This window comes from Trachypithecus francoisi, unplaced genomic scaffold (assembly GCF_009764315.1).
Source record: "Trachypithecus francoisi isolate TF-2019V2 unplaced genomic scaffold, Tfra_2.0 Lachesis_group16, whole genome shotgun sequence".
Classification (NCBI taxonomy): domain Eukaryota; kingdom Metazoa; phylum Chordata; class Mammalia; order Primates; family Cercopithecidae; genus Trachypithecus; species Trachypithecus francoisi.
Window position 1 is genome coordinate 98,868,198 of NW_022681461.1, and position 27,495 is coordinate 98,895,692.

Consider the following 27,495-nt stretch of genomic DNA (forward strand, 5'->3'; position numbering starts at 1 on the left):
TCACAACGTTTTAAAATGTTGCAGTAATTAAAAACCACCAGTAATTTCTTTTCACACAGATGAGGCTGTCTTTTCAAACCAGGGCAATAGAAACACCTCACATGTTGCACACCTGAGCCCGCGCACACCCTCCCACTCTGTCCGCTGGCACCCTCTCTTGCCCAGCCCTCTCACCTTCTCTGGCACACTTTGGTACCTCATCCTTCTCCTGGTCCCATCTAAAAGACATCCAATCTAACAGCCCCGGGATGCAAGGCACACTCTGCCTATTCAGCATCACAGAGTAATCACAGTGACTAGCAGTTGCCCATGTCTCAACAGTGTCTTTTTTAAAACTTCATCTCTTCTCTAAATGGGCTTGGCCTTGACCTGCACAGATCATCTGCAGTTGAGTGGACTCAGGTTCAGTGACACAAACGAAAGGGGCTGTCACTGGGCCCAGTCAATCAACTGCAGAACGTCTTATGGCTGCAGGCTAAGAGGAGGAAACAATTCAATCACCAAACAAAGGTTAATCTAGTAACTGCCGCAGGGCCCAGGTAATTTCCATAAGTAGGTGCCAGTGGAAACAGCAACCACCTCAATAGTTTGGCCTGGCACCAATATGAGGAAGAGCTTGGAAAACCCAACACAGACCCCCTTTCATTGCCCTGAGATCCATCGAGCAGCTGAACGGAGGTCGGTGCTGGGGGCCGAGGGGCACCCACACAGACCAGTGAGCAGCTGCCCCTTCTGGAGTCTCACAGACTTCCAATGCCGAGGGGTCCCTGGGTGCCAGCTGTGCTGCAAGTGGACAGCCAGCCTCTACCCAGACATGTCTAGAGACGGCGAGCTCACCCCTTCCAGAGGGTTCCCAGAAAGGGAACGGGAGAAGCTCTTGGGCATCATTCTCGTGACTCTCCACATCCTGGCAGAAACTTTATTCCTCGAGCACTTTGTTCTTTCTGCCTCTGTAGAATTAGACTCAGCCATCAACAGCAGCTGCTCACATCCTTTGTTCCCAAGCACGTCGTTTCCGCCATACGAATGTGCGGGGGACTGTGCATGGGGCGCAGGTATGATTGGAATGTCAGGGTTTCCCTGCCACTGCTGGTTTTGTTTTTTCCTCTATATCCAGCCAGTGAGCACCTCTTGGGCACGTACAGATCCCTAGAGAGAAAGAAAGGCTGATGCCCCTTCTTCAGGAGGCTGTAAGTCTTTGAGCAATGAGGCTATCCACACTCGACTCCAAGAAACCGATGCGCGCAGAGGTCCTGCTTGTATAGTGTCAGGATGATCTTACGCAAGCTCCGTTTGCCCTAAGTGGTAAATGAACCTTTGTAAACTGCCACCCATGAACCAATGTGTTGGGAGGTGTTCAACCAACTTGGCCATCTGTTGAATTTGAGTTATATCCATGAAGCTCCGTTGTGGAACGATGCTGGTGGTGGGGACAGAGTAGCTGCCATTGGCTGAGGTTGCCACACGACTAAACAGCTTATTGTAGTGGATGGAGCACCAGTCCGGCGGCGGAATGTCGCTCCTCCCACCCCCAGGCCTGTTTTTGGCCACCTAAAAGACTGCGTGTAACTAGGATCCTTTTTTTTTTTTTTTTTTTTTGCACGCACCAGGAGAACTTGCTATTTAGGGAATCCTGATGATGAATTGTTTTTATAAAGTCAGACCAGAGACTCTTCCTTGTCTTTCTCTCCCCCCACCCATTTTTATTTTCTGAAATTGGTTTTTGCTTAAAATCAGGACATGCTTTTGCACATAAATAACGAGTTTGGTGGTGACCATCTGGCATTGCGATCCAAATGAAATCTGTTCAGTGTAGTCACCTCTTTGCTGGCTGTGTGACCTTGGCCAAGTCACTTCACCCCTTTGTTACCCTCCGTAAAGTGAGGGTAATGCAGGCACCTACTGTACATTGTGTGGGTAATATTCAGACCTCTTTCAAATAAAATGGGCTCCATTTTAAATAAGGTTTCGTCATCACAGGCATCAGGAACACATCTCTCTGCACAGCACGGGAAAGAAACCAGCATGTCAAGAGGCTGAGAGCTACAGAGTCTGAGCTGGTTCCACAGAGGTTTCCAGCTGCTCAAATCCATAGCTGCAGGATTCTGCAGAGTTTGAATAAAAAGTCAGCATGGGGAGAAGTGGAAGGGCATTGAGCTGGTTGATAAAGATAGGGCTTGGTAGTGATGTTGCTTTTAAAATTCTTGGCACACACTTGCAACTCTCAAATAAAAAACAAGTTGCTCAGTTGTCATAATGGGGATTTTGACTAAAAATGATGATTTAAAGGATTCCTGTGTCAACTCCTAGGACATCGACTGGCTGACTGGTTTGCCTCTTCCTCCTGGCTCTCTCTCTTTCTGCCTTTCTCTCTCCTTATATGGAATTTCTATCCATGTTTACCATCCTTTTTTTCTAGGTGGGGCTGGTTGGGGAGGATGTGGAAGTTCTGGAAGAAGGGGATTAGGAGCAATGGCTTGAGAATCAGGCAGATCCACCTCAGGTCTGCTGCTGTTGAGCCTAAAGTTTTCACCTGCAAAGTCAGGGTAATGACAGTATCCATATCTCATCGGATTGCTGAGACTAAATGAGGCAATGCTCGCACGGTGTTTAGCCTTGTGTCTGGCATGCATTAAGCACATAATGAGTGATGTTTATCATGAGACAAGTGCCTGGTGGGAGCAGGTACTACTCGCAGTTAATTAATGAATCAAACACAGCCCCTGGTCCCTTAGGAAATGAAGCAGGTGATGTTTAATTATCCTGCTTGGAAAAGAACAAGATACTCACGGGGCGCAGGGACCAGCTTTTCCCATTAGTTAAGAGGAAGGAGGACTAGCCTGGTTTGCTATAAGAAAACTCTCTATGGTCAAAGCGACATGACCAGCCTGGAGAAACTCAGCAGGGGCCCTTGCCTGGGGCCCCAGCAGGGGAGGCAACAGGCTGGACATTTGGAGCATGTCTGTGTGGTGCGAGCACTCATTCTCTTACCCATGGGCAAGTGGCTCACCCATCTTGCTCAGCCCATCTGTAAAAGGGAAATGGACTCCCAGCACTTTACTTTTCTGTCTGTCCTCAGTATTCTCATGTCTAGAATGAGGGTGAAGCAAGGTTATGGTTACTATCATGATGTTTTTTATAGAGAACTTAAAGGTCGATCATAATGAAAGCACACATTTAAGGCCAGACGTGGTGGCTCATGCCTGTAATCCCAACACTTTGGGAGGCTGAGGTGGGCAGATCACTTGAGATCAGGAGTTCAAGACCAGCCTGGCCAATGTGGCAAAACCCTGTCTGTACTAAAAACACAAAAAAATAACCCAGGTGTCGTGATGCACGCCTGTAATCACAGCTATTCAGGAGGCTGAGGCAGGAGAATCACTTGAACCCACGAAGTGGAGGTTGCAGTGAGCTGAGATCATGCCACTGCACTCCAGCCTGGGTGACAGAGTGATATGTCTCAAAAAAAAAAAAAAAGCACATATTTATATGGTGCTTTCCTACCAGACACAGCTCTGAGTGCTGTACATGTTCTAACACAAAAGCCTTCCTAACATTCTTAACACCAGATTTCTCTCTGTTCAGGGTCCCCGTGACTGCAGCCTCAGTTCGAAGACCTGCAGAAACAGGGGAATGCCTCCTAGGGCACTCCTCTCAGGAGTAGGAGCCTTAGGTCAGAAAGGTCTCCCTCATACCCAGCCCAAATTTGCCTTGCTTTAACGTCTAGCCATTGGTCCTAGCTCTGTGCTTTGGGGTCAGGGAGAAGGGATCTGCTCCCCTCCCCCGTGGATGTGGGAGAGATCTAAAGGCAGCTGCCATGCTCCAAACACCCTCCCACGGGGAGCAGACTAAGCCCTGCCCCTCCTCTCAATTGCTCCAGGATTGCTAACTCAGAGAAGGGAAATAAATAGTAACAAAAGCGAGCATTTATTAAGCGCGTGTGGTGTGCCTACCGGGCCTCGAAACATCATCGGATTTCATTCTCAGATCAACCCTAAAGGTGCTGATGTTAACTCCCCATTTTAAAGATAAGAACCAGCCATTCAACCAGGGTAAGGGACTTTTCCCACTGTGGATAAGCAGCAGCTTCCGCCTGACTCCAGATCCCAACGTTGTGGAAGCCGGAACGCCACAAGAACAGGCGGAGAGCAGAGGGAGCACCGCAGGGCGCGGGCCGGGTTGGGGGTGCTCCCAGGCCTCCAGGAGGTCGCGCGGCCCCGGGAAGAGCTGACGAGCCGTCAGCACCAGGGACAGCTCCCCGGGCCGCTCCCGGCATCCCCCGACGACTGCGCGCGCGGGCCGGTGACGCGCGCTCCCCGCCAGACTCGGGCGCGCGCCCTCCCCGCCAGCGCGCGCCCTGCGCTCGGGACCAGGCTGCAGCCGCGCGTGCTGCTCGCGGGGAGCCAGCCCGGGCGTCCGGAGTCGCGGCCGCAGCGCGGAGCTGGCAGGGGTGCCCGCCCGGGCACGCAGTCGCCTCCCCGGGGGCCTCCAGGGCCTCTCAGCGCTCGCCTCGCCCGCCCAGCCCCACCAGGCGCCACCGCCGTGGCCTGGGCATGAGCGGCCGCCGCTAGCTGCGCCCTGCCTGGGACGGACGCCCGCCCGCCCCGTCACGTGCGCCCAAGTCCTCGCGGCCGGGGCAGCGCCGTTCCCTTGCTTCAAGGTAAGGGCCGAGCGGGCCGCGGGTCACGGGGTGTGGGGCAGAAGATGCAGGCTGGAAAGCTCCAGCTGGGTGCCCACTCGTCCAGAGTGCCAACTGCAGCCTGCCCCGGCTGCCTCGCACCAGGTCCCCTGACCCAGCTGGCGTCACCCATCCCCTGGTTTCCACACTCCTCCCTGAGGAGGAGACTGAGACCCAGGTGGGCACGAGGGCCTAGGGAGAGGCGGGGGACCCACTTTAGGAAGGGGGGCTTCATTTCCCTCGGAACAGTGGCCTGGGGGCGGGGGGACAGTGGGGAGGGAAAGTTTCCCAGAAGAGCCCACTGGAAACCTGGCCCCCTTCTTTTCCTGCCGAGGGCAAAGACTTTTATTTGTTAAGCTTTGCCTTCCGCCAGAGCTGGTGCTGCATTTTCATCCCATCCCATTCACCCAACACCCACGAGAAAGGGGCCTTGGCCCCACTTCACAGATGCAGAAACTGATTCTTAGAGAAGTTTGGTCTCTTGCCCAAGGTCACAGAGTGAGGAAGTGGTGGAGCTGGCCTCAAACATGCCAGCCTCTCTCACCACCACCTCACACCTTTGTCTGTTAGGAATCTCTGCTTCAGTGACAGGTCGGGGGGGTGCCTGATTGACACTGGGTTTCCTCAGCCAGAAAGGAAAAGACTGTACACATCAAAAACCCAAGAGATATTCGACATGAGTCCTCCGGACTCCACTGTCTTACCCCACTCATGTCCTGTCCTCCCACGGCCAGGGGCTGCCTGGGCACAAGTGGTCCTGCCAATGTGTGTGTCCTGTAGCAGCCCCAGTGGCTTTGAGACAAGAAACTCAAGGGTCAAATTCATGGAACCTCCTGCAGGGTAAGGGGAGTATCCTTGAGGCCTGAGCCTCAGCATTCATCCTGGCACCTTCCCCAGGAAGTAGGAACTCAGGAGAGCCAGTGAGCCACCTTGCCAGCCTTCTCCCCTGCATTTCCCTCAGCCCCTGCCAGCCCAGGCACTTCAGGGCTTCTGGGGAGAGCAGTAATTGCCAACCCCAAAAAAGTTCAGGGTTGCTTGAAAAGCACCTTTGCCCATCTTCCCACCTTCTCCCTTTTATAGAATAGAGAGTGGAGTGGAGGTGACCAGGGCTCTACCCACCTGAGCAGGTGAGAACCAGCACTTCCTGGGCTGGGCAAGAGCTGGTTTTAACTCTTGGTGCACTGACTGCAAGCTTCCTAAACAGCTTAGGTGCTGGCAGCTTGTGAACAAATCTCACCCTAAGGCTTGGGGGCCCAGGAAATGTCGGGTTTTGTTCATTTGGTCTTGCACTTGCTGGCAGTTTGTTGAGCATCTGCACGACGCTATGAAAAAGACCCACAGGGCAGTCTTTGTACCCTGGATCCAGCTGGATTCTGGGTTCCCTATCAGCTGAGTTTCCAACGGTCCTGGCTTGTCTGGACTTACTCGGAAAGCTTGGAAATGGCTGCTGAAGGATTTGGGGGTCTGGGAAGGATCCACAGGCTCCCAGCCTCAGTGCCCCAGTTGCATGGGGAGGGAGTGGGAGCCCCAGGGTGCATTGCTGGACTCTCAGGACCTGCCAACACCACTCAGAACCTGGCACACAGAGGTGTTGCAGCTTCTCCAACCTCCCCTCTCCAGCAAGTAGGTGAAGGAGCCCCACAGAGCTCTTCCTGCCCTTGAGGCTGGAGTCCCCAACACACGTCTGTCATGCCGGTGCCATCAGCAAACATGAACAAGGGCACCTGGGGAAAGGTAGGCACAGATGGAGAAGTCGGGACTCCTCTGCTGAGTTCTGTCCACCTTTCTGGGTGACCTTGGGCAAGTCACTTTCCTCTCTAGACCTCAGTCTCCCATCTACAAAATTATGGAGTGGATCATTTAATGTCCCCTCTGAGCCATTGCAGCTGTGTTCATCTAAGCCCCGGATGGAGTGTGGAAGCTGAGAGGAGTGCGGTTCCTCCCTTTTTGCCATGGTATTGAGGGAGTGCAGAGCGGTTTTGAAGTCTTCGGACTGACCCGGGCCCAAGCCCCCAGTCCCTGCCAACCCTACTCCCTACTCACGTGATCACCCCCGTTTTGTATATTTAGGGGCTGGCTCTATATTCCTGACTTTTCTGGTGCTGGTTCTGGGTGAGGCTTCACAGCACGCGGACCCACTCCTGCAGTGAGACCTCTGGCTCCTGCCACGTGGGCCTGCCTCTACAGCCTCCTGGCAGCCGGTTCCAGCGAAGAATAATTACAGCACTCGGGAGGGGAGAGGTTTATTTCATCTCAGTCAATTACCTCTGACTCTAAACTCTTGGGGCAGGAGGGGAGGCAGAGTAGCAGCCGGGCTCTTGTTCTGTCCTCTACTCAGCTCCTGGCCCCACTGCCACTTCCCTCTTCAGAGTAGCAAGTCCTGATCTATGTGTCAGTAAAACGGCAATTTGTGTAGCAGAGAGAGTGGATTCCAGGCCAGACCACGGGCACATCCGTCCACATCCCCATCTGCAAAAATGAGGGTGCCCCTGCCTTCCCTGCTGGCACATGGGACACCAGGGCAACCGTGAGCCCGGCCGAAAGGCTTTTGGACACCAAGAGCATGTGGTCCCGGGGCCCACCCTACAGAGGCCAGGGTGGGGCTGGGGGGCTTCTCTACCAGCTGCTGCCACACTTGGCGCTGGTCCTTCTTGCAGTGTCTCAGTCCTTTTGGATTTGCTCCAGAGGGGATTTGATGAGTTCTGAGGCCTCAGTGTTTTCCAGCTCCCTCCCTCCACTGCCGAATCCTCCCGCAGGCCTTGGCCCAATCCCCGCTTGCTAGGGGTTGCTCCAGAGAGGAAGGAATCCTGTTGCCCCTGGGGTGATGTGGGCTGGTGGAGGTAGAGTTCAAAGCCCGGCTTTGCTGCTTTCTGGCTGTGGAACCCTGGGTCTGAAGGTCTTGGGCTGAGAAATGGAGACTGTGCCTCCTCCTTCCCTGGGGCCTCATCAGTGAAGGAGGAGGCCAGAGAGGCAGGTGGGGTCCAATTCTGTCAGGCTTGTAAGCCCTGCTCAGTGGTTGGACTTTCCGCCGAAGTGCACAGGAACCAGGGCCTGTGAGCCTGGAGGGACACGGTCACCTCTGGCCTTTAGGGACCCTCTCTGGCTGCACCATGGGGAATGACTTGGAGAGAGAGCCCTGCAGGCAGGAAGCTGGGGAGGAAGGGAAACAATGGGGAGCCTGGACCACGGTGGTAAGAAGAGGGCAAGTGACAGGCATGTGGGGGGCTGGATGTTTGTGATGGGATGATGGGAGATGGCCTAAGACTGCCCAAATGTCACTCCTATACTACTCCCTTAAGTCAGGCTCAGGCAGTGCCGGACACTCAGGATGGGCTACTTATAGGCAGTGAGGATGTGGCCCCAGGGGCCTGGGGGAGGACTGTTATTTTCAGCAGCAGCTCAGTGTCAGAGCCGTCATTCCACTGGGCTGGACGTTACCGCCTGTGCTCTGGGCGCTCCCAGCCCTCGGGGAACCGTGCCTGTGGGAGTGGGTCCCTGCCGGTCCGAACTAGTCACCTCTGCCTTTGTGCTCAGTTTTCCCAGGTGGCAGAGGTGGAAGAAGGCTGCACCAGCTGGGAGGCTCCAATGGAGGCTGGGCAGGGACTGGGACAGAGGCCCCAAAACAAGCCAGGCTCCCGGGGCTGCCACCTCGTCCACCACATTCCCTGGCTACTGAGGGTGGCAGTGTGGCTGAGTGGACAAGTGCACAGCTTCTGTAGCTGAGCAGAGCCATGTTTCCATCCAAGCTGTGTGTCCCTCATGAGGTTACTCAGCCTCTCTGGGCCCCAGGTTTTTCATTCATAAAATGGCAATCATTACATCCGCCTCAGATGTGCCAGCTTACCTCCCAGCCAGCAGACCGGGAGAAGAGCCCAGGCCCAGCCAAGCCAGGTGCCAGGTGCACCCCATGCAACCCCGACCCGTGCTCATTTCCTGGCTCTGCTGTGAGGTGGCCTCAGGGCCCACAGGCCTCGGACTGCACCTGGCAAACAGGCAAACCCCACACCATGGGGCGGCCTTGGCTCCTGACCTCAGTGTTCACACACAGGTGCAACCGTCGCCACCTCCCTCTCTGTTCCTCGTGAGCAGGTCCACAGTTTCTGCATGCAACAGGCTGGCCCTGTCTGGGAGCTGGGCCTGCTGGCAGGTCCCGGGTCCCTGGAGAACCGTCCTCTCTCTTTTGTAATCATCCTCATTTGCATTTGCTGTATTTGGCTGCACTACCTTATAGACATCAATCTGAAATTGTGCTACTCCAGATGGGGTTTGAGGACCAGCAGCAGCAGCAGCAGCCCTAGGAACCCGTGAGAAATGCAGGTCCCCAGGCTCCCAGACCTGTTGTAACCAGCCCCCAGGTGATTCCTGTGTTCCGTGGAGTTTGAGACTCACCACCCACCACAGCAGAAAAGAGGTTCTATTTGCATAAAGCAAGGGTGACTGTCTCCTTCATGCTCCTTATATATTTAACTTCATATATTAAAGGGTGTTTGAATAAAAGAAATACATGCTTGCGGTAAGAGAAAAGCCAAGCTATTCAGCTTTTGTTCGTTGGTTGGTTGGTTGGTTGGTTGTTTTTACACAAAGTAGAAGCCCACGGTTTCCTGGGTGTGGCCTGCCCCCCAGTGCTCAGCTGTGTCAGTGACGTGTGTGTCAGCCACACCGGGCACCCCCGAGGGACCAGTCTATGTGTGTTCTTCCCTGTCCTTTGACTTAACAGGTCTTGGTTGTGTCTGCATGTCGACACCCTAGTCTGTCATTGATTTACCTGGACTCCTGTCAGTAAACAGTCATGTAGGCCATCCACAGGTTTTACGTTTTGTGTGTGTTCATTTTATATACTCATCCACTCAAGTAATCACTCCAGGGAAGGATTTCGTAGTTGGACGAGGGATGTGCAGTGTGAATAGAAATAAATAGGCCGGGCACAGTGGCTCATGCCTGTAATCCCAGCACTTTGGGAGGCCAAGGCAGGCGGATCACTTGAAGTCAGGAGTTTCAGACCAGCCTGGCCAACATGGTGAAACCCCATCTCTAATAAAAACACACACACAAAAAAAGAGCCAGGTGTGGTGGCGGGCGCCTGTAATCCCAGCTACTCAGGAGGCTGAGGCATGACAATTGCTTGAACCTGGGAGGCGGAGGTTACAGTGAGCCAAGATCACACCACTGCACTCCAGTCTAGGTGACAGAGTGATACTCTGTGTACCCCCCCCCAAAAAAAACAAAGAAAAGAAAAGAAATAGCAATGCAAAAGCAGCTGTCCATGGATTAGAAGATGGGTGCAAGGTAGCAGGTACCCAGATTCGAAGGAACGTATGCCTGGGCTGGAGCAGGCAGGGAAGGCTTCCTGGAGGTGGGGCTTGAGCTAAGCCCTGAAGGATGAGTATGGAGCGGGAAGAAGTCGGTGTGGCATGGACATGGGGGCTCCTGTCATCACCAGGAGGCAGGAGGACTAGTCTGTCGACTTTGGCTAATGAGCGGTGGCCCCGCTAAAGACGCCCCTGAATTTCCTCTACTCCCTTTGAGGGTGGGAGAGAACAGGCTGGGCCACTTCCCTGTCATCTCATTGGCTTTTAGCTTTCCAAGCTGCATTGTGGCTGGGGTTGCTTCTCCCGCGTGCTGTCCCCCGACTCTCATCCCCTGGTCTCCACTCCGCTCACCAGCCATGCAGACCCTCCGCTGTTCCTGCCAACGCATCCCCCTAGCGTTAGCTCTGATTATTTTGCCAAGAGTGATCTGAGGCTCTGGAGGAAAAGGCCCACTGCGGTGGGACACGCTGGGGATGCATTGGACCCACAGCAGTAGGAGGGGAGGCGTCTGGGAGTGGTTTCTCTGTAGCATTTGTCAAGGGCCTCACCTTTGTGTTTGAAATGTCATGTTTACATCCTGTTTTCGAGTCCTCCAGTTGGTGTTGGCAAATGCAGTCTCACTTGATTCATTAGGGAACTTTACTAAGGCAAAATAAAGATGTTCATTTTTCCAATCTGAAGGCGAGCACCCACCCACCCCAGGTGCCCTTTCTCCCTGGGCCAACCTCTTGCGCCAGCCCCTCCTCTGCCCTGGAGCCCAGCAGACTCAGCTGAAAGGAGAGCCCGTATTTAGGGCCAGAATCCCATCTCAGGTCTCCCCTCTAAACGGTTCAAAACCAGCCACTGCTTTAAGAGGGCTGATTCTGGGATATAATGATTCAATTCTGATTCAAAGGAAGGCAGAAAAAAGCATCCAATATTTTACTAGAAAAATATCAGCTTCTCTGCAACATTGTCGACTGTGAGCTTCTGGTATTTACCTGTGTTTAGAGTTTGTTTGGTTAAACACTCATTATGCAGAAGCCTCCTGCCTCCGTGTGAACCCATTTACAAAATTAAAAATGTAGTCAACTTTAATTTTACCTTCATGGAGCTTCCCACATGAGAGTTCCCTCTAATTACTGAACAGATCTGTATTTCAAAAAAAAATTGTTTTCCAAGGCAGAGTCTTGAACAATCACTCGCGTGGTCTTTTTTGTCACCCCTGGGCTGTGCCATCCTGTTCACTGCTGGCCCTTCTCTTCCTGGGAAAACGCCTATCATTGCCCAGGCGCCAGAAGGGAAGGGGGTAGCACTGGTGGACGGAAGCAGGGGGAGGGAGGAGCAGGGAGGGCACGTCCACAGAACCAGTCAGATGCTCTGAACAGTCGCAAGCGTGGGACCCCATAGCTCAACCCCACCAGCTGGATTCGAACTCTTCCAGCTGGTGAGCGTAGGCATGTTACTGAACCTCTCTGTGCCCTAGTTTCCTGGTCTATGAAAACGGGCCTGGCTCTTTCCCGCTTGCAGAGTGATGAGGACTCATCCATCATCACCCACGGGAGATCCCAGGCCCAGGTAGAAGTGTGGCAGATGGAACTTGTTATATTGCGGGGTCTTGGGCATGGCTGGAGGCAAGGCCTGCCAAGTGGCCCTGTGGCAGTGCTAAAACTCCCTGTGTGCAAGGGGAGGGGGGGCAGGGTTCAAACCCTGCTTAAAATCATTCCCAGCTGAGAATAGAACCCAGCCCCCATGCAGCCTGTGTAGCCCCACCCAGGACAGACCCTGCCAGCCCCCAGCTTCCCTGCTGGTCCTCCCTGCGGTACTCCGTGTGCTGGCTACTGCCTGTTTCTGGAACCCTCAGTGTCCCTTCCTCCCCGAGGCTCCTCCCACCTACTCCCCTCTCTGTCTGAAGGACCTCCTGGCCAGTGCCAGGTCCCAGCTTTAGTCAGCCCTTCCAAGACGTGCCCTGACGCCATGGTGGTCAGATGGCTGGGTGTTTTGCGTGGCTGTGGCTCCCCCGGACCAAGACGCCCCATGGTTAGGGACAGAGATGGCGTCTGGTTTCCCATCAGGGTCTTCCCCATCAGGGTCTTCCCTCAAATGTTCAAAACCAGCAAAATGTCCTCAGGGAAGAAGGGACTTGCAGTGTTCCAGAAATGGGAGGCAAGCCAGCGTGTAGGAGCAATCCGGGGGGCCGCTGGGTCTGACCCATGTGGCACCCGTCATTCTCCAGTTACTGGGGTTTCAGTAATCGGAAGGGAACTCCAGACGGGGTGGGTCTCGCCTGGCCAGGCCCCTGGGGTTAGTGCTGCTACTTGTATCGACAGCACGACCAGTTTCTAAAAAATCCTCTCATCTGCAAGACAGACCCTTTCAATAGCACGCCTCCACTCGTTTAAAAATGGCTGAGCCCAATTTCTTTAAAAAGGAAAATTAATGTTAAAAAAATTGCTCCAGGCAGGGTCTTTGCTAAAGCCTTGGTCAAAGACTGCTCAGGGCAGCGGAGTTACCCGCACAGGTTATAGTAGAATGGCTGAGTTGGCTCCAAAGGCGCGCCCTGCCCAGAGAGCACATAGGCTCAGGAAGGGGGTCCGGTGGGTCTTTGTAACCCCTGTGCCTAGTACGGGGCAGTGGGTGGTCAGGGCTCCAGGAGGAGTGAATGAGAGTGAGGAATGGATGAAGGGTTGTCAGCTCATAGGCCCTGCTGCCCTCTGAGGCCCTGCTCTCAGACAGCTTGCAGGTGGGTAGGGCCCTCCCAGGGGTCCTTATGGCTGGTACTTGGGAGAGAACTTGGGGTGACCTCAGGGAGAAACAAAATGTCTGGAGTTCAGCCAGGAACTCGAGGCAGTGAAGCACCGTTCTACCCCTTACCAAGGGAGAGTTGAGTGAATGGCCTTGGATGAATTGTTATTTGCGAGGGGGTGTCTGCGATTGTTCATTGAGCGTACGATTACACCAGTTATCTTCCGAAGTCCCTTCCAAACCTAACAGGAAAGGAGTCTCAGATTCTGAGCCACCATTGGTTGCATGTTTTGATTTTCTAAGACACTAAAATGTGGCTTTAAGATTCTGGGAGCCTGTGACTCCAGGAGCTTAGACCAACCTCTTCTCAAGCCCCATCAGTCCTTGGGCTTCCACCCATCCTTTTACCCTCTGGTTTCACTCCTGCTCCCACCCCGTCCCACTGCAGACCCCATCTAAAACTCCAGAGAACAAGCTGGGCCCAGCTTCAAATGAACTGCAGGAATCTAGAGGCCCAGCTGCAGGGGCCATCTGGGGCTTCCCTTATAAGTACCAGGTTCCCTGGGCTCCACCGAACTGAGAGTGGGTGACACCACAGGAAAACAGGGGTACCGTGGCACACGGCCCTGCCCTGGCTGCCATGTGGGCCAGCCAGTCTCTTTGGGATGGGCCAGGCTGCTGGACTCTACCTTTGCCCCTGCATGCTGCTCTTCATCCACCCTCAGCACTACACACACACACAGACACACACACACACAGACTACACTGACATGCACACAGACACATATGTACACAGACCACACTCACACATGCACACACACACGTATGCACACAGACCACATTCCCACACACACATGCACACAAACTCACACTCATGCACACACATTCACACACATGCACACATACACATAGACCACATATGCACACAGTTCACATGCACACAGACCCACACACACATGCACACACAAACTCACGCTTGCACATGCATACAGACCACACACACGTACACAGAGACACACACATGCACACAGACACACACATATGCACACATACGCACACAGGCCACACACTCACACTCACATATGCACACAGATACACATGCATACACGCACACACATGCACACAGACCACACTCACATACACATTCACAGACACACACGCACACAGACCACACTCACACTTGCACATGCATACATATGCACACACACTAGCACACACATGCACACACTTGTACACAGACACACATTCATGCACATATACACACATGCACAAAAACACTTGTACATGCATACAGACCACACATGCACACACACATGCGCATGCTCACACATGCACACACGTTCACACACATGAACACATGCACAGATACACATGCACACTGACACACATGCACACATACACACATATACACAGACACAGCTCACACACAGGCACACACTCATACATGCATGCAGATACATGCACACACACATACATGCACACAGACACATGCATACAGAGAAACACACGTGCATACACTCAACACATGCACACAGACACATACATATGCATGCACACATACACACACCCTTTACACACTGACACACATAGACACAGACACCCACAGACACAGATATACAGACACACACAGAGGCAAACACACAGACACAGGCTGCTGTCAGGCTTGCAGTGGGGTCCCGGGACCCAGGTTCCCTTTGTGGCACAATGCAGCACCGTGTACTGGGAAGGGGAACCCAGAGGAGGCCTGGGAGGACAGCAATGCTTCCCTGAAGTCACGTCTGAGCTGAGAGCTGAGCAGAAGCCTGACCTGACCATGCGAGGAGTTGATGGCAGTTCTGGGTCGATGGAGCAGTGTGTGCAAAGGCCAGGAGGCAGAGGCGAACTCTGTGCAGGTGAGGCATTTAAAGGCCAGAATGGCTACAGCCCAGAGGCAGGACAGGAGGAGGGTGGGAGACAAAGCTGAAAGTGCGGGGCTCAGACCAGGTGGAAGCTGCCCCCAGGGCACAGGTGCGAGGGCCACTCACAGGGAAGGGGGGAAGGTCCCTGGGGGAGGGGGCGCTGCCTGCATCCAGCAGGGGCAGTCTGGCACCCTTCCCCTCCATCTGCCCTGGGCTCTCCCTGATGGGGGTAGAGATCTCAGGGCACCTCTGAGCAGCCTGAGAGGGGGCACTGAAAGGAGCCCTGAGTGACAGGCACATGAACCAGCAGCCCAGGTGTTTATTTACCACCTGTTTGCTGGTGCCTCAGGTCCCTGTCCCCATTGCCCCACCTGTGAAGTAAGATAAGGATTCTTGTCTCTAACTCTCAGGCTGCTCTCTCTGGGGAGATATAGACCCAAGAACTCAACCAAAACTACAGTGGGCCGAGGAGCATGAGCGTGTTATTCTAATTCACCACCGACATCACAGTCCTGGGAGAGCAGTCCCTCTCTCTCTCCCTCCCTCTTTCTCTCCCTCCCTCTCTCTCTCCCTCCCTCCCTCCCCCATTCTCTCCGGCCAGCAGCAGGTGCCTGGCTCGCGGGCCGAAATTGTCCAAGTGTCCCAACTGTTGGATTAAGGAGAGCCCCACCTCCTCACCCTAGCACATGCAGCGCACAGCTGTAGCCATGGAAACTGCCTGTAACCTTGTGAACAGCTAAAATAGACATTATATATTTTTTGGCTTGTTGTTTTTTCTGAAAAAATGCACGTCTCTTTTGTTTTCACACTCTTGTGGTGATGGGTAAGGATTCATAAGGTTCAGGGTTGGTGTGCAGAACGTGCCTCGCACCCCACCCTGTGACTTGTTCCACCCCATGCTCGCTCTGAAGGACCTGGGTCCAAGGGGCTGGGGTCCCCGGGGGAGAGCCCCTGAGGAGCTGCTGCCTCCTCAACCCTGCCTCTCACAAGACAAACCTGACTCGACCCAGTCCCCCATGAGCAAAGTACCTCCCGCCGTCTGGCTCCCAGGGAGGCCTTGAAGCTGGGTTTTGTGAGATTGAAGGCTGAGCAGGGAGCCCCCCAGACTGGCCACTTAGATGTTGTCACCATGGCTCAGGTTAGGACCCAAACCCAGTGAGAAAATCAGAATCCACAGTGGTAAGTCCAGACCTGTGTGTCTGAGAAGGAGCTGGGTTTTGGGCCCTGTCCCCTGGACAAGTCTAGAAAAGGAGACAGTGTAAATGCTGCTCTTCATCTCCCCTTCATTTTGGAAGGCTTTTTTTTTTTCTTTTTCTGGATTGGACATTCCAGGTTGATAGCCTTTCTTTTTTTAGTACTCAAAAGACACCACTCCACTGTCTCCCGGCTCTCATTGTCTCCAGCAAGGGGTCTGCCGTCATTCTTACCTTCGGGCTCCTGTAGGTCATTCAGCCCTTTTCTCTGTGTTTAGATTTTTCTCTTCATTGCTGGTTTTAAGCAATTTGATTATGATGTTCCCTGGTGTTGTTTTCTTCCTGTTTCTTGTGTTTGTGGTTTGTGGAGCTTTTTGGATCTGTGGGTTTATAATATTATCGAATTTGGAAATTTTTCAGCCAATATTTATTCTAATTGTTTTTTGCACCAGCTCCAACTTCTTTGGAGATTCCAGTTATACATATATCAGACTCCTTGAACTTCTCCACACCTCACTGAAGTTCTGTTTGTTTTTTCATTTATTGATGTTTTTCTCTGTATTTTATTTTGGATCATTTCTACTGCTCTCTGCAAGTTCACTAATCTTTTCTTCTGCCATATCTAGTCTGAGGTTAATTCCATCAACTGTATTTTTCATCTTAGGCATTGTCACGTTTTCATCTCTAGAAGTTTGGTGGGTTCTTTTTCATATCTTCTATGTCTCTACTTAATACACTCAAGTTTTCCTCTGGTGTTTTGAACATGTGAGCTACAGTTAATAACTATTTTAATACCCTTGTCTCCCAATTCTATCATCTGTGCCACTTCTGGGTTAGTTCCAATGAATTGATTTTCTGTTCATTGTGGTTTGTATTTTTCTGCTTCTTTCCATGCCAGGTAAATTTTTTACTGGATGCCAGACATTGTGAATTCCACTCCATTGTTATATTGCAATACATATTTGTGAGGTCTGTTCTGGGATGCAGCTCAGTTACTGGGAAACAGTTTGATCCTTTCAGGCCTTGCTTTTAAGCTTTGTTAGGCAAGACTAGAGCAGCTGTTAGTCCAAACCCTTCTGAGCGCTGTACCCAGTGCATCATGAATTAGAAACCTTCCCTGATTGGTGGGAAGAGGAACTATTTCTGGACCTGTGAGAGCTTCAAATATTGTTCCCTGGAATCCTATCAACTGGTTCTTTCTCTTGCCTCAGGTAGTTTTGCTCACATTTGAGTCACTGTTCAGCCAGCTACTCATGGAGGACCCTTTGCAGAGCCCTGTGGCCCCACAATCCCCCATGGAGCAGTAGGCTCCTCCCCAGTTCTGTGTCCTGTGACCTCCAGTGACTTTGGTCTGCTTGGGCTATCATCTCTCTCTGCAACTCAGGGAGACCAGCGGGCTGTACCTGAGCTCCCTGCACCATAGCCTGGGATTCCAGCTGGAGGGAGCTGGGGCCACCACAGGACCCTCCTTGTCTCTCCCCCATGGTTTGAGGAGTGCTTCCCTTCGTCACCTGGTGTCACCTTCAAGCGAGAGGGCAAGCGTGGTCCCCATTACCCCATCTTGGCTGAAACTCTGGCTAATGCTGCTTTGCACAACAAGGGTGAACCCCCCCCCCCACTGATTACGGGGTGACTTCTACTGTCATCTCCATTTGATCAAATTGAAACATGGAGGAACCAAGAAATTTAGCCAAGGTGATGCACAGCCCGGATTCAAGTGGCACCCACCTTGCTGCTCCCAGACAGGAGCATGGCAAACTCGGGGGCTCCCCACTCACAGCCGCCCAGGCCAGAAGCCTCTGGTTTCCCAGGACTCCTCCCTGTTCCCCATCAAACCACCACCAAGCCCTGTTAGTGCTCCCTCCCACTCATCCCCCCATCCCCTTCTCTCCAGCCCACCACCTCCTCCCTACTGTTGACCATGACAGCCTCTGAACAACTTCCTCCCACTCTGCCTCCACACCCACCCCACCGTGCCTGCCTTGCACCCGCAGCCACAGAGCCACTCCCAAAAGCAGAACCGGTCCAGTGACTCTCCTGGCCAGCACCCCTCTGCCCCTTCCCCTGGATGCATTCACTCTTCATTCAGCTGAGAGTCAACAGGTGCCCACCATGGGCCCAGGACACCGTTCCAGGCACCAGAATAAAGAGACTGAGCTCCTGTCCTCAGCAACTCCAATTCCAGAGGGAAGAAACAGGCAGTAAATGAAGGTATACTATGCCAAATATGGGGTGAAGGTACAAACCAAGAAGGTTAAGCGGGTGGAGAGTAACCATGGAGTAGGGAATATTTTTGATAACATGGCTTGGCAGCTGTAAAGAGTAGGAAGCCACCGTGGGAAGGGTGGATATGGGGGAGGAAGGGAAACCTGAGGCCTGACCCTGGGCCCCTTCACGCTTAGAGGTCAGGAGAGGAGGAGAAGTCAGCCAAGGAGGGAGGGAGAAATCGGGGAGAGCACAATGTCCCAGAAGCCAAGGGCTGCAGCCCCTTGTCCTCAAAGTGTAGTCCGAGGATGCCGCACCAGCAACACCAGGTGCTTGTTAGAAATGCACAGTCCTGGCTGGGATGCGGCTCAGTTACTGGGAAACAGTTTGATCCTTTCAGGACCCCTGACAGTTTGATCCCACAGGCCCGGTGGCCCACGCCTGTAATCCCAGCACTTTGGGAGGCCGAGGCAGGAGGATCACTTGAGGTCAAGAGTTGAAGGACAGCCTGGCCAACATGGCAAAAACCCCATCTCTACTAAAACTACAAAAACTAGCCAGGTGTGCTGGCACACACCTGTAGTCCCAGCTACTCAGGAGGCTGAGGCAGAAGAATCACTTAAACCCAGGAGGCAGAGGTTGCAATGAGCCGAGATCATGCCACTGCACTCCAGCCTGGGCAACAGAGGGAGATTCCATCTCAAAAACAAAACAAACAAAAACAAATGCACAGTCCTGCAGCCCTGCTCCCCAGGCAACTCGATGCACGTAAAATGTGAGGAAGATTGACCCGGAAAGTGTTCTGGAGAGGAAGGAGCACCAAGCTGTAACAGGGAAGGCAGGGACAGGGCTCCAGGAAGGCTGGCTTAGGCACCAACGCCCTGCTGCCTGCCAGGTCTCTGCTGACCTCGCCCCTCTTGTCTTGTCACCCTCCTGCTCTTATGCTCCAAGCAGGATGAGCTTCTCCAGGTCCTGCCTTGCCCTGCCCACCGCTGGGCCTTTGCACGTGCCATTTCCTGCCCAGGATGCTCTTTCCCATCTTCTCGCTACTCATCCTCAGGTTTCAGCATCTGGGCCCCTCACTCAGGGCCATCTCTCCTGGCTGCCACCCCTGTTAACACTCCCCATTCTCCCTCTCTGCACTCCCAAAATCACAGTGCACATTCATGTCCCCCCACAAGACTGAAAACTCCACAAAAGCAGGGACCCAAAGCTAGGCCCAGGATGCAGTAAGAGCTCAAGGAATATTTGCTGCTGAATTATTGATAACCTATAAATGCCAAACATGTGGTGCAGACAGTGGGTGCTACTAGAGCCCAGAAGAGGGAGCCATCTTCAGGGGTGGGAATCAGGAAAGGCTTGCTCAAGGAACATGGAGACAGATGGCCAGAAATCTCAGTATGCAGAGCTGGAGGGGAGTTCAAGGTCCTGGGAATAGCACTAGCAAAGGCCCAGAAGCAAGAAAATGCAAAGTTGGTAGCTGGGAGGCCAGAGGAACAACCTCTTACCCAGACAAGTCTAAAGGGCATTGGGGCAGTGCAGGTGAGGCCAGAAATGTAAATCAGGAGCAACCTTGGAGGATCCAGGACATCAGATGTTTGGGGCCTAGGTCAGGAGCTGTGTTCCAGAGAGATTCCTTGGATGGACTGATGGGGACGCCTTACGGGAAACAAATGCACTGCAAAGGAAACCTTGGCACTATTCCGAGAGCACAGCTCTGGACGTGGCCACTGGGACAGGAAACCAAACCGCAGCGTGGTCTACACAAGCTGATCTTGTCTTGTCAAAACATAATTGAAGTCCTACCAGTTGGCACAGTCACAGAAATGTCCCCGCAGCCCCAGAGCCTGCTCCACACGGGCCACCCCCGTCATCTCCTCTCACTGAGAGCCTGCCCCGTGGATCTGGGAGTGGCAGAGGGGGAGTAGATGTGGCTGAGACAGGCCTGCGCTGGAGCTTCCAGCCCAGACTTAGCAAGGGAAATTCCAAGGAGAGGCCAGTGAGGTGCCATCGAAGCCACTGGCACCGCCAGCCCCTGGGCAGTGTCAGGTTCAGGGCTGGGGTGCGAATCTAGCCTGCCGACAGCCCATCTCCCTTGGCCAGGAGGAGGTAGGGACCCTGGCCCCAGCACTAGACTGTGCTTGGCACACAGCTGGCTCTCAGTAGATGCCATGGGGAGGAGGCAGGAAAGCTGGAGATTGTCATAATTCTCCTGTTTTAGAGACAAGACTGAGGCCATGGCCGCCCCGATGCTAATGGGGAGAGTCTGGATTCCTGCCCAACTCTTTCTGACTCCCGGGCAGATGTGGACACAGCATCAGAGGCATCCAGGGCTGGGAGGGAGAGGTGGTATCAACAGGCACAAGCACAGGCTGCCTGGAGCAGGGGGCGTGGAGGTGAGGGCCTGGGAGCAGGTGCATGACCTAGGCTGGCAGAGGAGGCAGTAGAGGTGGCCTGGGCTGGGGGTGGCAGAGGGCATGGATGGCAGTGGACAGATGCTGGACTCTGGAGCTACTCAGGAAATTAGATGGGCAGGATTTGCTGGAGATGAGATACAGGAGGAAACAGCCGACTCCAGGCGTCACTTTGCTTGGTTGGCTGAGCAAGAAGAGATGCTGAGACGGGGGAATCTGCCTCCTGCTGGCTGCATTTCCTTGGCAAATCCCTTCCCTGCTGTTGGCTCATCTGCAGAATGGGCAATACAGGGGGAACCTTCATCAACATGACCCAGGTCCCTGTAAAGACTGATGAGGGGGCGCTCTGCTTTCTGCTGACCCGCACCACACAGGTGCGCACTGCACTCACACACGTTCCATGTTCCTCACTCAGAGGGCCTCGGCCTGGGCTGCACGTTGGTTGGCGCCACCAGCAAAGCTATGCACGTATTGGTTCCTGGGCCCAGCCCTGGAGCTTGTCCCGTCAGTGGCCTGGGATGCTGCCAGGTCTGGGGCAGATGTAACTGCCTGAGGTGATTCGAATGTGCAGCCCAGGATCAGCCTGTTGCTCTCCAGCGGCGTCGGTCAGAATCCTCTCAGGGGCTTGCTGGGCCTCACCCCCAGAGCTTCTGACCCCATGGGCCTGGGTGGGACTTGGAACTCTGCAGTTTAATAAGCTCCTAGTTGATGCTGATGGTGCTTTAAGTAAAGAAGTCACAGGCAGGCCTGGGGGAGGCACAGACTGATAGTTATCTGCAAGGCTGCAGGACCAGGGTGGTGGCTGAAAGGCAAGGAGGGTGCCTGCGAGTCAGCAGTCGGCAGGCCCTTGGCTGGAGAGGGAAATGTTCGCTGGCTCAGCCTCCCCACCCCTTTGCCCGTCTTGTGTGAGCCCCTCAGCACAGCCAGCGTGGGCATCTTCCCGGAAGAGGGAAGGCACTCATTTATGGCTCCAGGCTGCCAGTCCGCCTGACCAGTGGGGTGGACATTAGTGGCTGCTGGACACACCCTTAACCTCCCTCTCAGGCTGCCCAGGAGTGAGCTCAATTCTGAGCTCAGGTTGACTTTCCCAAAACTTCCCCGATGGCAGAGAGGGGTGCATCTCTGCTCCCTGGAGTTGCAGTCGTGACTCTCTTACACAAGAAGTCCCACAGGGGCATGGCACCACCTCAGCCCTCCCAGGGAGCTTGGCTCCCAGGGGCTCTGCCTCGGCCAGTGATTCAGCCCACAGGCATCTATGGAGCACCCACTGTTTACCAGGCCTGTGCATCAAGGTGAGATTGGGGGCCCACCCTTGTGGAGCTGGACACGAGGTCATAGTGTCCTTGGGAGGCTGGCCAAGGGAGTAGCTCCAGAAAAACAAGGAAAACGAACAGGGTGGGCCAGGCAGGGAGCAGTGGGGGAGGCCACACAGGCTTCCTGGAGAAGGCGAGGCCCAGCATCATCTTAAAGGGCCAGAAGGAGTCAGTCACCTTGAAGGGAGAGGGCAGTGGGGGTGCCAGGGTTCTCCCAGGCCAAGGGACAGCCCCTGAGGCCAGCAGGTGCATCCCCAGAGCGGTCCCCGTCCTGAGGCAGAGGCCACATGGACAGGCCTAGGGTGAGGGCCAGGTTGGTCCCAAGGAGTGAGGATTCACTCAGAGGAGCCCCTGCTGGGCCGGACCTGCTTTGGGGGCCATCCTTCGGGACAGTGGTTCTCCCAGTGTGCTCTCCATGCCCGCAGCATCAGCATCCCCTGGGCACTTGGGAAAAAGGCATATTCCCGGCCCACCTGAGTCTGAAGCTGCAGGGTAGAGCCCGAAGCTGCAGGGTAGAGCCTGCAGTCAGGTTTCAGTGCATTCGGGGGATGCTGGTGCAATCCCAATGTGAGGGACAGGCCGCTATGGGGGCACCAGGGAGGACCGGACAACCTCTCCTATGGAGAGCTCACACTGGCTGTGCAGAAGGCCAGGCAGGGTCCCCTGCAGGGAGACAAGCCAGGAGGAGGGGCGGGATGAGCTTTTTTGTGCACGGCCCCAACAGGAGCAATGTGGGTGTCATTTCAGCCGCAGTTACCGCCCCCCCAAAACACCCAGGTGAGCAGTGCCCTGAGGCTGGGCCCTGATGTCTCCCCCATCTGGAACAGCACCTGGTTCCTGGCCTAGGTAAATACAAAGCCCGCTGTGGTGGACCCAGGATGGAGAGGGTTGGGAGGCAGGGGCCCAGTGCCAGAGCATAGCAGGCACCTGCCACTGTAGAAGAGGCTGCCCCGGCCCCGGGAGGCTGGCTGCTTGGCAGGGGGTAGTCATGGCAGTGCAAGGTAGACCCAGAAGGGAGGCAGCTGCTCGTGAGTGGGGTGGGCTGGGCTTGGGCCTTGGAATACAGACCGGGATACCCCAGTAGCTGGGCCTTGCCCTGTCCAGAGCCTGCCTGCCTGCTGAGGGACCCAAGGAGAGAGGCTTTCTGCCAACGCAGGGGGCAGGGCCAGCAGCTTCAGAGCTGGTGCCTCTCTCAGGATCCCCAGAAGCTTCCTTCACAAAAAGCAATGGGAGTATCCAGGGTTCTTTCTCAACCTGGCCTCATGTGTCCCATGTCCTGGCTGAGAATGCTATTCTGTCGGCCCCTTGACACCCAGTGGCCCCTCAGGCAGAGGAGACCTTGGTAAGGGCTGGAATTCCTAGCTGGGGGCAGGGTTTCCAGCCCGTGTTGCTGGCTGGGGTCTGGGATGCCTTCCATGTGTCTACTGGCTCTCGGGGCTCTCCTGGGACTCCAGGCATGTCCCCAGTGAGCAGAGACTCCATCTGCTCCTATTCGTAAGGCTGAGTCACAAAGGGCTTTACTGAGCATCCAGGAGTTTTATTGAACATTATCTCAACGTGCTGGGCCATTTTGGTGGGTAAAGGCCTGGAATTGTATAAAGCCTGTGCTTCCTCCTTCTTTGTGCCTCCATTTCCTTGTCTTTGCATGAGGATGCTCAAAGTATCTATGCCGGCCGTGCCTATGGGATTCACTGAAGCACCGGGGAGCCCCAGGGCTAAGTTATTTGTTTAATAAACGAGAGCTCTGGTAGTTCCAGCAAGTCCTGGCCTGGTCCTCCCTCCCGTCCACCTTCCAGGTGGGACTAGGAGCCAGGCTGGGACTAGGAGCCGGGCTCAGTTCGAGGAAGAGGAAAAGAAAGAAAAGAAAAGAAAAGAAAAGAAAAGAGAGGGGAGGGGAAAGAAAAGAGAAAAGAAAGGAAGGAAGGAAGGAGAGAGAGAGAAAGAGGGAGGAAGGAAGGAAAGAAGGAAGAAAGGAAGGAAGGAAGGAGGGAGGGAGGGACGACGGAAGTAAGGGAGGGAAGGTGGGAGGGAGGGAAGGTGGGAGGGAGGGAGGGAGGAGGAAGGAAGGAAGGAAGGAAGGAAGGAAGGAAGGAAGGAAAGAAGGAAGGAAGGAAACTTAAGTCCAGCAGCAGAGAGGGTTTTACAAACCCAACTTCTGCACGTTGTTATTTTTAAGGGAGAGAAAAAACCTGCCCCGTCGGCAGCTGAGCTGGGACTTGCCCAGAGTTTTCAAGCCCCACCGTCCCACCCCCCATTTCCTGACCCACGGCCCGGAGATCGAGAAACCGCAGCCCAGAAAGTTCTTGATGCATCTCATCTGCCTTCTCCTGGCAGCCTGGAGCCCTGGCCTGGCCTACAGCTCTGTGCTGCTGTTACTGCCCCCTGGGAAACACTGGGGATCAGCTAGGTGAGGGTGGGGTTCACGGGGGCAGGAGCCCAGCCCACTCAGGGCCTGCAGTGCAAGTGTGCCCAGCGGCCCTCAACGCATTGGAATCAGCGCCAACACCGCCCTACTGTGTGTGTGTGTGCACTATGCCGCCCCCTGATGGCCGGAGGACTGCAGTGGGAAACCAGGTTCTTGCCTTCATGGGGCTTAGGTTTGATGCAGGGAAGTGGGTGAGTTTACCCCGTCCCTACAGGCAAGCTGAGGGTGGGGATGGAAGGAAAAGGAGAGACATCAGATTTGATGTGGCACACCATGTTCACCCCTGGAGCCCTCACCCTTCACCATGTGCCGTTGTGCTTTTCTCTCCCCACACTAGGCTCCTTGGCTCTCTTGTTTCCTTGCTTGCAAAATGAGCATCATAATAATCCTTGCCTTGGCTGTCCCAGCAATTAAAGGAGATGTTGGTGAAGGGTGCCATGCCCTCCTGGCACAGAGATAGTGGTGCTTGGCACAGGATCCTCTCCTTATTATTACTGAGAGGTATGGAGAGCCATGCAGAGTGTTTGAGTGAGGCAGTGACCTGTTCAGACTTACGGTTCAGGAACCCCAGTGGGGCAACACAGGATGGCATGGGCAGGAGCCCCAGCTCACGGGATTTCCCAGGTCCCGGGGGTATTGCTGAGTATTCTGCTTGTTGAAGAGCAGGTTTCTCTGCTGTGTTGAAATCATCAATGTCAACAGTTGTAGGGCCTGACAGAGAGATGGGCCTGAACCACAAGCTTCTTCAGGGATGTGCATAAATATTTCAGACCACGAGGTGGTCAGAGCAGGAGAGCAGGGGTTTTTGGGAGAGGCTGCTGAGCTCAGCATCCAGAAATCGAGTCCTTTGCCCTCCTCCCATCCCCTCTACCAACAACTTGGTGCCCATGACCATTCAGGGTGACTGGCCTGTGTGTCACTCTGCAGCAGATGTGCCCAGTGACCCTGGGCAAGGCCCCCCCTCTGGTGAACACAGCCACCCAACTGCACAGTGAGTGGGTCAGCAGCATGCTAGATCCCTCAATATGCTAGATCCTTCAGCATGCTAGATCTTTCCACCTGCTAGATCCCTCAACACACTAGATCTTTCAACCTGCTAGATCCCTCAATACACTAGATCATTCAACATGCTAGATCCCTCAACATGCTAGATCCTTCAACATGCTAGATCCCTCAACACACTAGATCCCTCAACACACTAGATCCTACAACATACTAGATCCCTCAACACACTAGATCCCTCAGCATGCTAGATCCTTCAACCTGCTAAATCCCTCAACATGCTAGATCCTTCAACATGCTAGTGCTAGATGCTTCAGCATGCTAGATCCCTAAACACACTAGCTCTCTCAACATGCTAGATCCCTCAGCATGCTAGATTCTTCAACGTGCTAGATCCCTCAACATGCTAGATCTTTCAGCATGCTAGTGCTGGATCCCTCAACATACTAGATCCTTCAACATACTAGTGCTAGATCCTTCAACATGCTAGATCTCTCAACATGCTAGATCTTTCAGCATACTAGTGCTGGATCCTTCAACATGCTAGATTGTTCAACATGCTAGATCCCTCAACATGCTAGATCCTTCAACATACTAATGCTAGATCCTTCAACATGCTAGATTCCTAAACATGCTAGATCCCTCAATATGCTAGACCCTCAACATGCTAGATTCTTCAACCTGCTAGATCCCTCAGCATGCTAGATCCTTCAGCATGCTAGATCCCTTAACATGCTAGATCTCTCAACTTGCTAGATCGCTTAACGTGATAGATCCTTCAGCATGCTAAATCCCTCAACACACTAGATATCTCAACATGCTAGATCCCTCAACATGCTAGATCTTTCAGTGTGCTAGATCTCTCAACATGCTAGATCTCTCAGCATGCTAGATCCCTCAACATGCTAGACCCTTAACATGCTAGATCCTTCAACATGCTAGATCCCTCAGCATGGTAGATCTCTCAACATGCTAGATCCCTCAATATGTTACAGCTCTGAACATGCTAGATCCTTCAGCATGCTAGACCCCTTAACATGCTAGATCTCTTAACATGCCAGATTCCTTAACATGATAGATCTTTCATTATGCTAGATCCCTCAACACAGTAGATCTCTCAACATGCTAGATCTTTCAGTGTGCTAGATCCCTCAACATGCTAGATATCTCAACATGCTAGATCCTTCAGCATGCTAGATCTCTCAACATGCTAGATCATTAAGCATGCTAGATCCCTGAACATGCTAGATCTCTCAACCTGCTAGACCCTCAACATGTTAGATCCTTCAACATGCTAGATCCTTCAACACACTAGGTCCTTCAGCATGCTAGATCTATCAACATGCTAGATCCCTCAACGTGCTAGATCCTTCAGCATGCTAGATCCCTCAGCATGCTAGATCCCTCGACATGGTAGATCCTTCAGCATGCTAGATCCCTTAACAAGCTAGATCCTTCAGCATTCTAGATCCCTCAGCACACTAGATCTCTCAACATGCTAAATCCCTCCACATGCTAGATCCCCCAGCATGCTAGATCCCTCAGCATGCTAGATTCTTCTGTACCACTGAGCCCACCCCCACCCCAGAGTTGGGATCCCACCTCCTTGGGCCATACAGCCCAGGTGTTCCCTCCTCTGGGCAAGCAGAACCTGGAGCCAGAGGTGGCAACTCCAGGCCTGACAGCAGCAGCCACAACTCAAGCTTTATTTTTCCAAGTTATTCCCCAAACCTTTCTGTTCAAGGTCCTTAAGTAGCGTGGTAGCCTGCCTGACAGAAGGGCCCTACAGGCCAGGCCTCCTGCCAGCACGATCTATCTGAGCCCTCCATGGCACTGCCTGCTGCTCTGCCCGACAGGGCCATTGGTGCCCCCATCTCCCACCATCTCTGACTCAGTCTCAGCAGAAAGGGGCTGGGACTGGTCAGTGGGTTTTGAGCAGAGTCTGCGATTCCCTGGTGCCAAAGCAGGGAGTGCCACCAGCTTCCCCATTGCCCGACCTCATGGCTCAGGGTGTGGGCATTTCTCACCTTTGCCTCCATGGCCACTCCTGGCCGCCTGGGCAGATGGCAGCAGTGAGGTCCTGGCGAGCACTGGGCTCCCACCTTCCCCTCCCCTCCCAGGCTCGTCTCCCATTCCCCCATCACCATTTCCTTTTTTCTGTCTCCTTTCCCTCTCTCTGCTCCAGGGGCTCCCAGGGAGATCCCAGGAAAGAGCCTCAGGGACTCTAGCCTGAGAAAGTAGGGTCAGCTAGACTGGGCAGAAGCTGAGGTTTGAGGCAAGCCTGACTCTTGGGGTGATGGTCTGAGTGCCCCACCTCCCTCAGACTACCCAAAG

The 27,495-nt window shown here is 53.9% G+C and overlaps 1 protein-coding gene across 2 annotated transcripts in view; it reads left to right on the forward strand.

The window, feature by feature from the left end:
* Positions 1-4,340: 4,340 nt before the first annotated feature.
* FAM163B (family with sequence similarity 163 member B) overlaps positions 4,341-27,495 on the forward strand; it is a 33,809-nt gene continuing 10,654 nt past the window's right edge. For both annotated transcript variants that reach the window (XM_033238650.1, XM_033238651.1), the window contains exon 1: positions 4,341-4,660. The gene's annotated coding sequence lies outside the window, so the exon portion shown is untranslated. The remainder of the gene's footprint in view (positions 4,661-27,495) is intronic.